Here is a 13,253-nt window from a genome sequence, read left to right as displayed (position 1 = left end):
AAATACATAAAAATACTATATTTTAGTATATTTCTTGATTAAAAACTAATTTACTTAGTTCAAAATTAATTTCTTCTGAGAAAAACGCAAGTAGTTTGTTGAAAATTGGTTGTATTTGGTTGAAACTTAATCTTCTTGGATGAAAATTCAATTTTGTAGTTAAAAATTAATTTGATTGCAAATTTAAATATTTTCCGTTTCAAAAGTCGTTTTTCTTCTTCAAAAATTGATTTTTAAACTTATAGCTTTGTACGATATTATAATGCAATAACATCACAGAAAAAAATGTAGTTAAATTTTGTTACTGTCGTCTGCTATACGGCGTCCTTAGCAGTAATGGGAAAAAGGCAGAGTATGAGTGAGTTCGAGCTATAAATCGGGACACCAGATTTAAAACAATCACAGAAAAAAGTAAAAAATTGCTGCAGGTAAGACCTGCAACTGAGGTGAATCTCAATTATCTTCGATTCATGTGAATTTTATCTGGCAATGTTAATTTTTGTTCCGGTGAATCTTTCACCTGGAATCGATGTAAACTTTATCTTTAATTTTTCATGTGATCGTCTGTTCACTATTCGAACCCTCGCGAGATCACAAAAGAAGAAATAGAATGTTATAGCATAATAAACTTAAATTATAACGTTATAGATTGCACAATTATACGGTATATAATGTTAAAACTTGCAATGTACGATATCACGATTTTGCGCAATTATAATGCGATAATTGCGATATATAGCGCAGGAATTACGATATATATTGTAATTCATGAGATATAGTTTTCTCAGTGTATCATTTGGTTACAAATTCGTGTATTAAAAAGTCTTGTTTCTTGGTAGAAGATTAGTTTTCTTGGTGGAAACTTAAAACAAATATTTATATTAAACTATTTCATTAGAAATTAAACTATTTTCTTAAATTAAAAATTTATATTTTTATTGAAAATTGATATTCAAAAAGATTTTCAAAGATTACCAAAATTTTATCGAAAAATCAGAAACTTTTAAGACATTTTTTTATATTGCAGAATTGATTAAGAGTTTATGGGGAAATTTTCAATGATTTTTTTCTTTTATAAATTATTTTCTACAGAATTGCTAAAAAGAGTTTAAAACCAAAAACAAATTTGGAAGAATAAATAAAAATTGAACAATTATCACTTTAAAAAAATCGATTAGGTTAAAAGATAAGTAGAAGTTTTTAAGAGATTCAAAACTAATTTAAATAGTTTAACAAAATATATATTTTTGAAGATCTTCAAATAAGATTTTGACGTTTTTAAATGATTTATAAACTTTTCAGATAGTAACAAACTATACTTAAGATTCCTGTACATTTTTAAAATGATTTTTCATTTAAAAAATATAATATTTAATGAATATTTAACAAGATTTCAAAACAAATTTTGATGTATAAATAACAATTGAACAATGATTAATATGTGGAAACTCAAAAAAGAAAGGTTTTAACTTCTAATTTAAATAATGCTCATGAAAAAATGTAATTTTTCAAGTTGTAATGCTTTTCACTGAAAATAGCTTAAAATGATATAATTTAAAAAAATTCCAGATTGGTTGTTTCATTGTTCAATTTAGAGCATTGAAACTTATAGCGTGCATTATTTTTAAACATTCGATCTGTACAATTTATGAAACTTAGAATTTTTTATTTTTCAATTTACCGATATTTATTTTAAAATTGGAAAATTAAAAATGATTATTTTTAAAAATTAATTTTAAGAATGTATTTAATAACATTTAAAAAGATTTCCAAAATTGTCAAAAAATAATATGGAAGATTTTAACAGCTTATTTTAATTTTGCAGGATTTATTAAAAATTTTATGGAAAACTCGAATTATATAAAAAGGAGTTGTCAAGAAGTTTCCAAAGAATTTAAAAAATGATAAATTAACGAACATTCCATGACATATTCAACAAAATTTATATTTTCGAAAATTTTGAAATCAAACTTTGAAACTGTTTAAGCATACTGAACGGCTGAAAAAAGAAGAAGTAAATGTGACTAAAGTTCCTAGAAATATTAAAAATTAGTTTATATTTTAAGTATAGCTTCTACTGAATTATATATTTACCTGTTTTAAACGGAATCTTTCAGCTTTATGCGTTTGAATTGTTTCACTTTAATCGTAAAAAATGTTGGCGAACCGGGAAATGGTTGAGAATTAAATGTTACTGATTAAAGTGGCCACTCTGAAAAATTAAAGCTTCAAATAAAAATTAAACACTTTAAATTTGTATATATAGAGTGATAGAGAAAATAAAATAATCCCGATCATTGATTGAGATTCCGGGGGTTTCCAGGCGATTTAATTAAAACCTCATTAGAATTTAAAGTGGAAAATATTATTGAAAACTTCGAGTTTCTAGCATTATTTTAAGCTAATATTGTTATAAATAATTAATTGTTTATACAATAATGTTTGTTAATTTGATTTAATTTTTAAAAATTAATGCCTTTCCGTAACTATTTGTAACTATTTTATTGAAAATTGAACTACTTTACGGAAAGCTTATATTTTGATTAAAAATTCAAATAACTTTTTGGTTGAAGATTCACCTACTTTGAGTGAGGATTTAACTTTTTATTAAAAATTGGTTCTTTTTATTATCTTTAGCTGCTTTTGATTTAAATGAACAATATTTTCTTTCTTAAAATATCAACTATTACATTTGTCGTTGAGAACTCATCTTTTTTAGATGAAAATTCAACTGCTTCTTTGAAAATTGAACTACTTTGTTGATTAATAAAAAACAGTAAGTTTTCACCACACTTCATCATCTTACGTTATTATTAAATTACATAGGGAGAGGGGGGCAATGATACGGATATTAAAAAGAAGAATTTTTCGTTAAAAAAAATAAATTATCGTAAAATATAACAATTTCTAGTTCCAGGAATAAATTAGACGAATAGATTTTTATATTTTGGAAATTCAAGTACAAGAAATTCATTTCTTCCATTCAAATAGCTTGAGATTAAGTTGAATGTCTCAGTCACAAATGATAATAAAAATGTATTAATAAATATTTTTATGAACAATTTATAATAGCTAAGTATTAATTTTAAAAAAGTAATTAATTAAGTATTAATTATAAATTGATACATAAGATATTGTAGTCAAATCTCACTTTTAAAACGTTAAAAATGGTAAAATTTGCGAAGTTTTCAATGTCCAATTTAAAGGTCTTCAAAACAGAATAAATTTAAATTCTAAGCTTTCCAAATTTTAGTAATAAATAGACATTCTATGAATGAGCATTGCGAATACAAAGGGATTATAAGTACAATGGATACCAAAATCTCAGGTATACCCGCCTCTAACCCAGTGGTCGGCAAACTTTTTGCGTCATTTTCAGGTATGGTCAGGCTCCACCCGACTTAATTTTTTCTACTACTTTTCGGTCTATTAATGTACCTTAGTGTGAGTGAGCTTATTCCAGCAAGGGTCTTTTGTCCACAGGCATGTCAAAGTAAGGAAATTTTAAAACTTTTAATTTTTAAATTAGCGATTTGAAAATAGCATTATCAGCATCTACGAATTTTTCCGATTCCAATGATATATTACTTGCCTAGAAAAGTTAAAAATTTTAAGGAGTTTAATATCAAGAAACATCAGCTTTACAGTCAATTTAATACTAAATACTTCTGAAATTTTCAACCTTTATAGACAAATTAAATGTCTTTGGAATCGTAAAAATACGGAGATTCCAAATATATTACTTTCAAGTCACTGATTGTAAAATTACGAATTTTTTAATGTCACATTTTTTTCCCATTTTCTAACAAAGGACCCTTGAGGAAAGGGGTGGTCTGGCCAAGCTCGCAGGTACTGCCCTGAGAGTAGGTCACAGGGCAGCCAGGGCAGGCTACCCTGCCCAGGGCAAGAGCGTGCCGACCACTGCTCTAACCCGACGCGAGATATACTGGGTAGAGACAAGTGAGGGGTAGCAGGATTTTAATTATACATACAAAATGAATCAAATATTGATATCAAAAGTCTCTCTGTGTGGTTGAATAAATTATGTCTCATTTATTTGGATAGCTCGTGTCGTTTCTACACAAATTTTTATTTTTTTAAATTTTCAATGTTGTTTTTTACGAATGAAACAAAGGAACTTATCCTACAGAAAAAGCAATTCATGACAAATTTGTACCCAACAGGAACAAAACTATGAAAATCCCAAGAACTTCCTTGTGACGTTCCTAGGACGTCCTATGTTAGGCCAATCAACGTCTCTAAGACGTCCAATGTCCTAAAGATGACCTTAAGACGTCTTAAAGACATGGACGTCCTCGGGACATCTTTCGTACTGACATGAGACGTTTTAAGAGAGCATCCCTAGGATGATCAACAGACATGTTATAAAAGACGTCTTGGGGATGTCCCAATGACGTCTCTAGGACATCCTTAATTTTTTTGCCCACTTGGTAGATCCTTGTTAGGTGCACAATTTTTTTCGATTCATCTCTTTTCGTTTCCTGCTTGGTTTTACCACAAAATGAACTTATTGGTTTCTCATTAGTTTTTGTGCGATCGAAATTTGAATTTTCGATTTTTTAACAAAATTCAAAAAGGTTTTTGAGAGCGGTCACATATGATTTCACGCTTTATTTAAAGCTTTTTAACCCCCTACCCCCGTACCCCTTGACACGCTCAGTCACGAATCAACGAGACCCCACCTATATTATTACGTCGCGTTCTTTGCACCAACCCCTCCTTTCACATTTTTTAAAATAATTATAAAATACTTTTTGGAATCTTCTCAAATATGAGAATCAAACTTTACATAAACATAATCAAAAATATAAACCTGATTATTAATACTTTTTCATTATTTTCAAAGAACATATCAAACAGCTAGGATATATATGCCGCGCCGATAAATTTTCGTATTTTTGTGTACTATAAATAACTGCCAATACAATTTTTTAATCTTGAAAAAGGTGGTTTAAAATGGTTGAAAAAGCTCTAATAATGGACTTTTATCAAAAATGGCTGGTTATCGAACACAATCTGTCTTTTTGGTCCCTCAAACTGTGTGCTACAGCACAAGCCAATCCTATCAATCTATGCAAAGTTTTCCGATTTAACAGACGACAACGACGACGACAGACAGACAAAAAGACATGCACCAACGTAAAAACTTTCTTTTCTGAACCAGGGGTCCTTAAAATGTCAACATTTAATGTAATCCGCAAAAGTCAACTTTCACATCAAACAAATACCTTCCTATTATGGATGAGAATGTAATAATATGCCATTCATTATTTTTTGTGCGATAAAAATGTGAATTTTCGGTTTTTTTAAGATCATTCAAAATATTGTTTAGCCAATCTTGTAGGGCCTTGGAAAAGTAACTTTTTTCTTTTCTTGACTTTTTTACGTATCTCGCTTTGTTTGGCTTCAAATGTTAATTTTTTAGGGGGTTTTTTGGATTTTGAAAATGCTATAAAACTGGTAATTTTTTTAACCAAAAGAGTCATGTGGATAAATTGTTCGTATTTTTGTCTGCCATAAATAACTGTCGATAGAATTTGCTAATATTGAAAAAAAGTGTTATCAAACATTTTTTAAATGCCTTCACTTTTTTCATTTTTATAAAAAATAGCTAGTTATCGAACTCGATCTTTCTTTTTGGTTCTTTGAACTGTGTGCCAAAGCAAAATCCAATCCGACTAGACTTTCGAAATTTATTCGATATAAAGTCGACAAAAAAGACGACGACCACAGACAAGACATCAACCATCTCTTTAAGACGTCTTTAGGTCATCTTTAGGATATTGGACGTCTTGGAGACGTTGATTGGCCTGACATAGGACGTTCTTGGGATTTTCATAGTTTTTTGCCCACTGGGAACGTAGAAACCTTTTTATAACACATGCATGATTTCAGACCTTTTCGATGCCTATCGAGCGGAGATAAAGCTCTACTTTATAGCTCTTATACTTTATAGCTCTACTAGGATGTGAAGTGACGTCAGAAGTGAATAATGCAAATTGTACGTCTATGAGCTTGCATTTCTACGATAATCAGCCCACTCACCGTAAAAACTTTAAGGAAATTTTGGTTGCAGATGAAAGAATTTTGCGGTAATTTATGGAAAGTTACCATACATAATTAATCAAATTACTGTAAATTACAAAAAATGTCCGGAAATGTATAGAAATTTCTAAATTGAATTTTGGGTAAATTATTTTAAGTTACCAGAAATTACTTGTAATATTGTCATAAAGAGCCAAAAACTTTATAAATTTCCGGAAATTGATAAAAAAATTTTTAATTGAAGTTTGGGTTTGCGTAAGTAAACGAAAATGAACATAAATTTCCCAAAATTTATAGACATTTGCAAATTACCTGTAAAAGTACCATAAATGAACGAGAATTTCCATAAATTTCCGAAAATGTATGTATGGCTGAAATTATGACTGCATTTCGAAAAATGGCTGAAATTATCCATTTGTTATAAAAAAGCTTTCATTGAAAAGTTCCAAAGATGGAGAGGGGGCATAACGCTCAGTCTTCGCTAAACAAATGTGTTGACTTTTACTAAAATTTTAAAAACAGTTTCATTACATAATAACCAAATTAAAATCTTTTTATAAGACATGTAGCTCACGCATTAGGAAAGTTAAACGGAATTCTTATTTAAAACTGTCTTAAGATCTGATGAGGGAAACCTCATGTTATGAATTATTACAATTCTTAATATGTATTAATATAGACCTGTTTTCATTATCTTTTTTTTATAAATAAAAAAAGTGCGTGACCTATAAAGAAAAAAAACAATTTTGTTAATTATCATTTTATTGCAATTTGTGCTGCTTTTCTAGAAACATAATTTGTTTATTTACAAGGTTGTTTTTATCGATTTAAACACAAAATACGTATCATACCAAAAAACAATTCCTAACAAATTTGTAGATCTTTTTTGGTTGAACAACTTTTTTAAATTAATTTTTTCCATTTTTTGCGTGATTTTTTAAAACATTTTTCTTTGCTGTTAATGTTATTTTATTACGTTTAAAACAAAAACTACGAGTCCGATGAAAAAATCATTAATAAGAATTATGTAACTCTTTCGGCTGAACAAATTTTGTCTATTCATTTTTTGTAGCTCGTATTCTTGGTCAAAAAATTTAATTTTTTAAAAATTATTTATGCTATTTTCGTGGCTGAAACAAATACTGCAAGTCCTATAAAAAAATGATTGAACAAATTTGCATTTTTTTTGCGGGTGGGCAACTTTTTTTTATCAATTTTTTCTCGTACCAATTGTCGTTTTTCCACAAATTTCTCATTTTTGTTTGAATATTAATTTTCACGATTAAAACTAAAACTATATATCCTGTTAAAAAATGATTAATAACAAATGTATAGCTCTTTTTGGGTAAACGACGTTCGTCTTATTTATTTTGTTCGTAGCTTGAGTCTCTGTCAGAAAATTTAATTTAAAAAAATTAATATTGTTTTTTACGAATAAAATAATAACTACGCAACCTATCAAAAAGTATATAATAAGAAAGTTGTAGATCTTTTTTGAAAACACAATTTTTGTTTATTCATATTTTTTTGCATCTTGCATAGTTTGAACGCAAAACGAAATTTTTTATTGTTCATTTTTTATGTGATCAAAATTAGAATTTTCAATTTTTCAATAAAATTCAAAAACTTGTTATGATATATTGTACGGATTTCAAAAAAGAACGTTGTTCTTTTCACTTTTTTTCACATTGTGCATTCTTTGGCTTAAAATGTTCATTTCGATTGATCTTTTAAATTTTATAAATGCTATAAATCTGATGATTTTCTGTTTAACAAAAAAGGTGAAAAGGATCAATTGTTTGGCTTGGTGAGTACTATAGATAGCCGTACATAAAAAAATTAAATCTGAAAAAATGGTCTCGTCGACATTTGATGGAATCCGCAGTAATTTTTCACATAAAACCAATACCTGCCCTTTGAGATGAGAATGTAAAAAGATGAAACTATTTTTTTGATAGATTAAGAAATTTCAATGATTATCTTCAATGATTTTCTTCGGGAACCTTACAGAACCTGCATACAAAAAATGTTGTAATGTATGATTGAACCAATTATTGGTATCAACAAAAACCTTTAATTAAAATATTAATTTTTATCAATTTGGTTTGTTAAGCTTTGGCACGAAATAAACTTAAAACTCTTTTGACATTCTATTGAACTATGAGCCACTAAATACTTACAGCCTTATAAACAATGTACTTTTTATAAATCTACGTTACCCTACAAGCCACAATTTTCAAGTTATTCGTGATAACCTTTTTTATAACATTCCTTTTACCGTGCAGTGTGATTAGATAGAAAATTGTTTTTAATATCCGTTACTTATTTTTATACAGCAAAAAATGTTATTAATGGAATGTGTATGTTTTTCAAGAAGTTTTAGCGAACATAATGAAAATGATCGATCTGGATGATTTTATATTGACAGATGAAAATGATGTACGATTTCCTCTTAAAATAAGCCATTTTTTTAAACAACAATTCATGAAGAGAAGGCATTATTCGATCGGAAGATTTAATTTTTCAGTTAGAGATTCAACCACGAATGAAATTGTAAAAAATTTTCTAATAAATGGATTTTGAGATGAATTTTACAGAAACTGAGCAGGATTAAAAAAAAAAAAAAACCCGAACTATCCGTTATCAGGAGACTTTTTTTACCTTTTAATAAAAGGTACCTTGGGGACCTCTTAGAGCTTACAGAAGTGTCGTGGCGACTCGATCCACAACTCGAGTTTCTCACACATAGGCTTTCGTTCTACATGCTAACACTACCAGAATCCACATCAGACTTTAGGTATCAATTTTGGCACCATTTTTCATAGAGGCCCTGGCCTATATATGTACAATTCACTGAAACGACATTACAATAGTGATACGATGGACATTACCAAAAGATGCGTAGAGTTTACCGATCTAATTCATGAATCCATGAATTAAAAGGACCCACAGGCGCGCAGGGCAATGCACAATCGGTTCGGGGGGACAGAGCCGCCATATCGCGAAAGACAAATTATGAGGGAAGGACCACAATGAAATACATAAACGTCCGCGTTCGGACGTATACCCGTATTTGACGTCATACACATGTTGTAACCAATTATCTGACTAGATTTGCCGTTTCGCAGTTTTAGTTTCCTGGCCGTGGCAGTTGGTAACAACGTGGGAATGACGTAAAAGGGCATATACGAACGTCGTCTTATACGATTCTTTGTGGACCTTCCCTGATCGGGTGACGCGTGGAACTGCGTGAGAAAGACGAGTGCAGACGATAGATGACGTCATCCATCCGCACTCATTTTTTTGTGACGTTATGTATCGTCTACACTCGTCTTCACAACGCAGTTCCAAGCGTCATCCAATCATAACACATATTCCGCGATGCGGCGACTCTGTATCCTAACCGATTGTGCCATTACGTGCCGCGCCTGTTATGCTGGATCCTTCTAATTCTAGTTCATTTGTACTAGATCGCCATGTGGGAGCTTGACTCACGCACCTATGTCAACTTTGGTTTAAAGAAAGATCAAATTTTAATTGCAAACAACCATAGATTTTTAAATAATTTGATTTTTTGTAACTAGGATTAGTATTTTAATTTATTTCAAAACAGTTAATCTTTCTTATAATCAATGTATTTTCTACATTTTAATAATATTAAAAATAGTTGAAATGTTATATAATAAGTAAGGTCTTATTTTTCTCTCAGTTATAAATGTTAATAAAAAAAAGTTTTGTAAAGTTCAAATATTTTCAGTTTAAATGGAGAAATTATATCTTCATGTCACCAAAAAATAGAATACAAATTTCATTTACAACGAATGTGCAAATTTTATTGCTTACGTCTCAATCCGGTGGACAGGGTGAACACAAAAAAAATGCTTCTAGCCGGGGACTAGTTTGGTCACGTGGTCACGAAGAGCATGCCCTTAAGTGTAAATATTTATTATTTAGGTATCTTGTAAATTATCAACTTCAGTTTCAAATAAAAAAATGAATCAACTTTGTTAATTTGTGACACAATATCATAATTAAAAATGTCGAAATGAAATATTCAAAATTATTAACTGAATACTGCTACATATTGAAAATGTATCTATTTTAATATATAATAATGTCAATTTTAAATCCTGCAAAATTTAAAAACTCCAAAAAAGCATTGAACACTGAATATTTTTAAAGTATAGCTTCCCAAATGCTCAAGCCTCTTTCCAAATTAATCTATTAAGAAAATACCACAAATTCCTTTTAAAAAAATCATGCGAGAACTAGAAATTCAAAATTTATTAATTTAAATTTTCTATCCAATAATATTTTTAAGTGAATAACCTATACACTTTAAAATTAAAATCATAATCATCTTTTTTATTTTTTAAATAAGGTTTTTAATTTCTTATGAATAATCAAGTAAATATGACGAAAAAAACTGGCCATATTTTTATGTTGAGATCCCCTAAGTTCTATAGAGTAACGTTAATTAAAGATGCTCCAATATTATATAATAAACAAGCAAATTGATTATCTAAAAATTATTTGCTTAAAGAATTTGTCTACGATTTTCCATAAGTTTACGTTTTTGAAAGTTATATTGCAAGAACTTTGGATAAAAGCCATATAAAGATGAAGAGATTTCTTCGTCAAATTATTATTGTTAATATTATAAATAAATTTAATAAAAAAATGCATTTATCAGGCATTTTTCGACTTTTCCAACATTTTCGACAACTCTTTCGTTGTAAAATTCCCAAATAATGCATATATTTATTAAATTTGTTGAAAAAATCATAGAATGTATCAACTAATTATGCATTTTACTGAAATTATCATGAAGATCCCAAATGAAAAGACTGATATAAAAGAAACGAATTTTTCCGTCCATAGCTGCGCGAATAATGCGTTTGTTTGTTAAATTGGTTTTAAAAATCATTACACTTATCAATTAATCATAAATGTAGCTGAATTTATTATGAAGATGACAATGAAAGTCTGAAAGCGAAAAAAAATAGAATTTTTCCATTGACAAATGTCCCAGTAATGAATTTGATTATTAAATTTGTTAAAAAAATAAAATTGATAAGAAATTAATAATTTTTCAGAAATTATTTTGATGTTCCTAATTAAAAAGTTGACATCGAAATAACGAATTTTTATATCCACAAATGTCTGATTAATGCATTTTTTAATTAGAATTGTTTTAAAAAATCATTGAATCTATCAACTAATTATAAATGTTACTTAAATCGTCATAAAGTTCCCAACTAAAAGGAGTGGTATTGAAAAAAAATAATTTTACTGCCAATAAATGCTCGAGTAACGCATTTGTTTACTAAATTTGTTTAAAAAAAGAATAATATTACTCAACAAATTAGGATTTTTCTAAAATTACAATAAAGGTAAGAAAAAGTTGATTTTTTTCTACCAAAACACACGAAAAATAATGTCAAATTTGCACTTTTGTTTATTAAATGCTGATTGATATACTTTTTCATGTGGCGGGCTTCTCCCGAAATAAAATTACATTTTAAGATTCAATAAATAAATTGGAAGTGATTATTGATCAATTTATCTCTTAGTAGATTTCGGTAAAAAAGTTTCTTTTTCTATTTAAATATTCGAAAAATAATGCAAAATTTTCACTTTTGTTAATTAAAAAAAGGAAAAAAATTTGAGGAATTATAAAATTGACAACAATTTAAAATTCTCCAATTTGAAAATTCCTAAATAATAAAACTTCCTACAGCTTATGATATTACTAAATTTGAAAAAAAAAGGTCAATAGAAAATTTACATATTATAATTTCTGACGTAACAAAATATCCGATACTGTAATGTTGACACACATAAATTCCCGAATTTAAATATAAATTCTAAATCTAAACAATTTCGAAAGTGTTAAATAATAAAATAACAAAATATACTTTTCTTTAATAAAGCATATTTTTTACTTTAATTTTATAATGTCCGCAATTTTCTTTTGGGAATTTTCTATTCTCAAGAATTTTCCAATTCGGTAAAATAATACAGTCTGGAATTTTATAATTACTAAATTTTTTATTTGAAATATTTTATTTTTGGGGAATTTTCAGTCGTCCTGAAGCGGATTAGGTTTTGGGATTCTAGGTGCCGAATGAAATTGTTTGACCGCGCCGCGTCCCGAAGATCCGAACAGTAGCCCAAACAAGACAATTCCAAAACAGCCTAGCCTTAGAGACTACCATTTTGAATCGATTTTCATTTTTTCTAAAAATACTCTTGACTAAATTTCAAAGAGAATTACGAGAGCTGATTTTTAATGTCTCATTTTATTGCAATTCTGTGTCAACAAATAAATTGAAAATGGAAATTTTTATAACTTTATTTTTTATTTTTCCATAAACAATCGGAATAAACCCGGAAGCAACTAAAATAAGTTACATAGCATGTGATTCATGAAACTTATTCATTAAATGTTCCCAGTAATTATTATAAATTAATTTAAAAGATGGTGGTTCTACAATTGAAAAAAATGTCAACAAGTCTATATTGTATTTCACCGTTATTAAAGCACTATTCGCAATATATTTTGTTATTAATAAAAATACTTCAAATTCATATAATAGTTATTTTTCATCAGAAAGCTTTGTTCTACTAATATATTTGTTAATTTTATAAATAAGTTATATAAATGAATGCACTATTTGGTCATTTTTTCACATAAATACACTCTGCTTTCACCAGTGCCACCTTAAAAAGTTTTAATAGTGAGGTTTTATTCAGTGATGGCAATCCACAAACTACGCTACAATTTTAGCCCCCCCCCCCCCCTTCGCGAAAGTAACGTATCCGTTAGCGAAACACGGTATTTAAGTTTGTGAATTCTTTAAAATAAAATTAATGTAGATAACATATGGAATTCAATACGAGACCCAGTGGGTACAAAACTATGACCATCCCAAGAATGTCCTTGGGACGTTTCTAGGACGTTCTATTTTAGGCAAATCAACGCCTCTAAGACGCACAATATCCTAAAGATAACCTAAAGACGTCTTAAAGACATGGACGTCCTCGGGACATCTTTCGCAATGACATTAAGCGTTTTAAGAACATCCCTAGGATGACCAAAATACATGTTATAAAAGACGGCTTAGGGATGTCCTAAAGACGTCTCTATGACATCCTTAATTTTTCCTTAATTTTAATTTTTTAAC

At 28.7% G+C, this 13,253-nt stretch overlaps 1 protein-coding gene across 9 annotated transcripts in view; it reads right to left on the bottom strand.

The window, feature by feature from the left end:
* The window catches only part of LOC117177683 (epidermal growth factor receptor-like), a 326,636-nt gene that overhangs the window by 286,960 nt on the left and 26,423 nt on the right, over nt 1–13,253 (bottom strand). For 2 of the 9 annotated variants that reach the window (XM_033368518.1, XM_033368519.1), the window contains exons 1-2: nt 8,728–9,230; nt 2,095–2,212 (exon numbers count right to left, since the gene is read on the bottom strand). The exons of 2 other annotated variants lie outside the window; for them this stretch is intronic. The gene's annotated coding sequence lies outside the window, so the exon portion shown is untranslated. Of the gene's footprint in view, nt 1–2,094; nt 2,213–8,727; nt 9,231–9,259; nt 9,299–13,253 lie in introns of those variants that run through there. 5 more of the 9 variants (XM_033368523.1, XM_033368521.1, XM_033368524.1 and 2 more) reach the window with 5 other exon arrangements.

Source organism: Belonocnema kinseyi, chromosome 8 (genome assembly GCF_010883055.1).
Source record: "Belonocnema kinseyi isolate 2016_QV_RU_SX_M_011 chromosome 8, B_treatae_v1, whole genome shotgun sequence".
In the NCBI taxonomy this organism is placed as follows: Eukaryota; Metazoa; Arthropoda; class Insecta; order Hymenoptera; family Cynipidae; genus Belonocnema; species Belonocnema kinseyi.
Note: the sequence above shows the minus strand (reverse complement) of the source record. Positions and strands in the feature narration are given on the sequence as shown.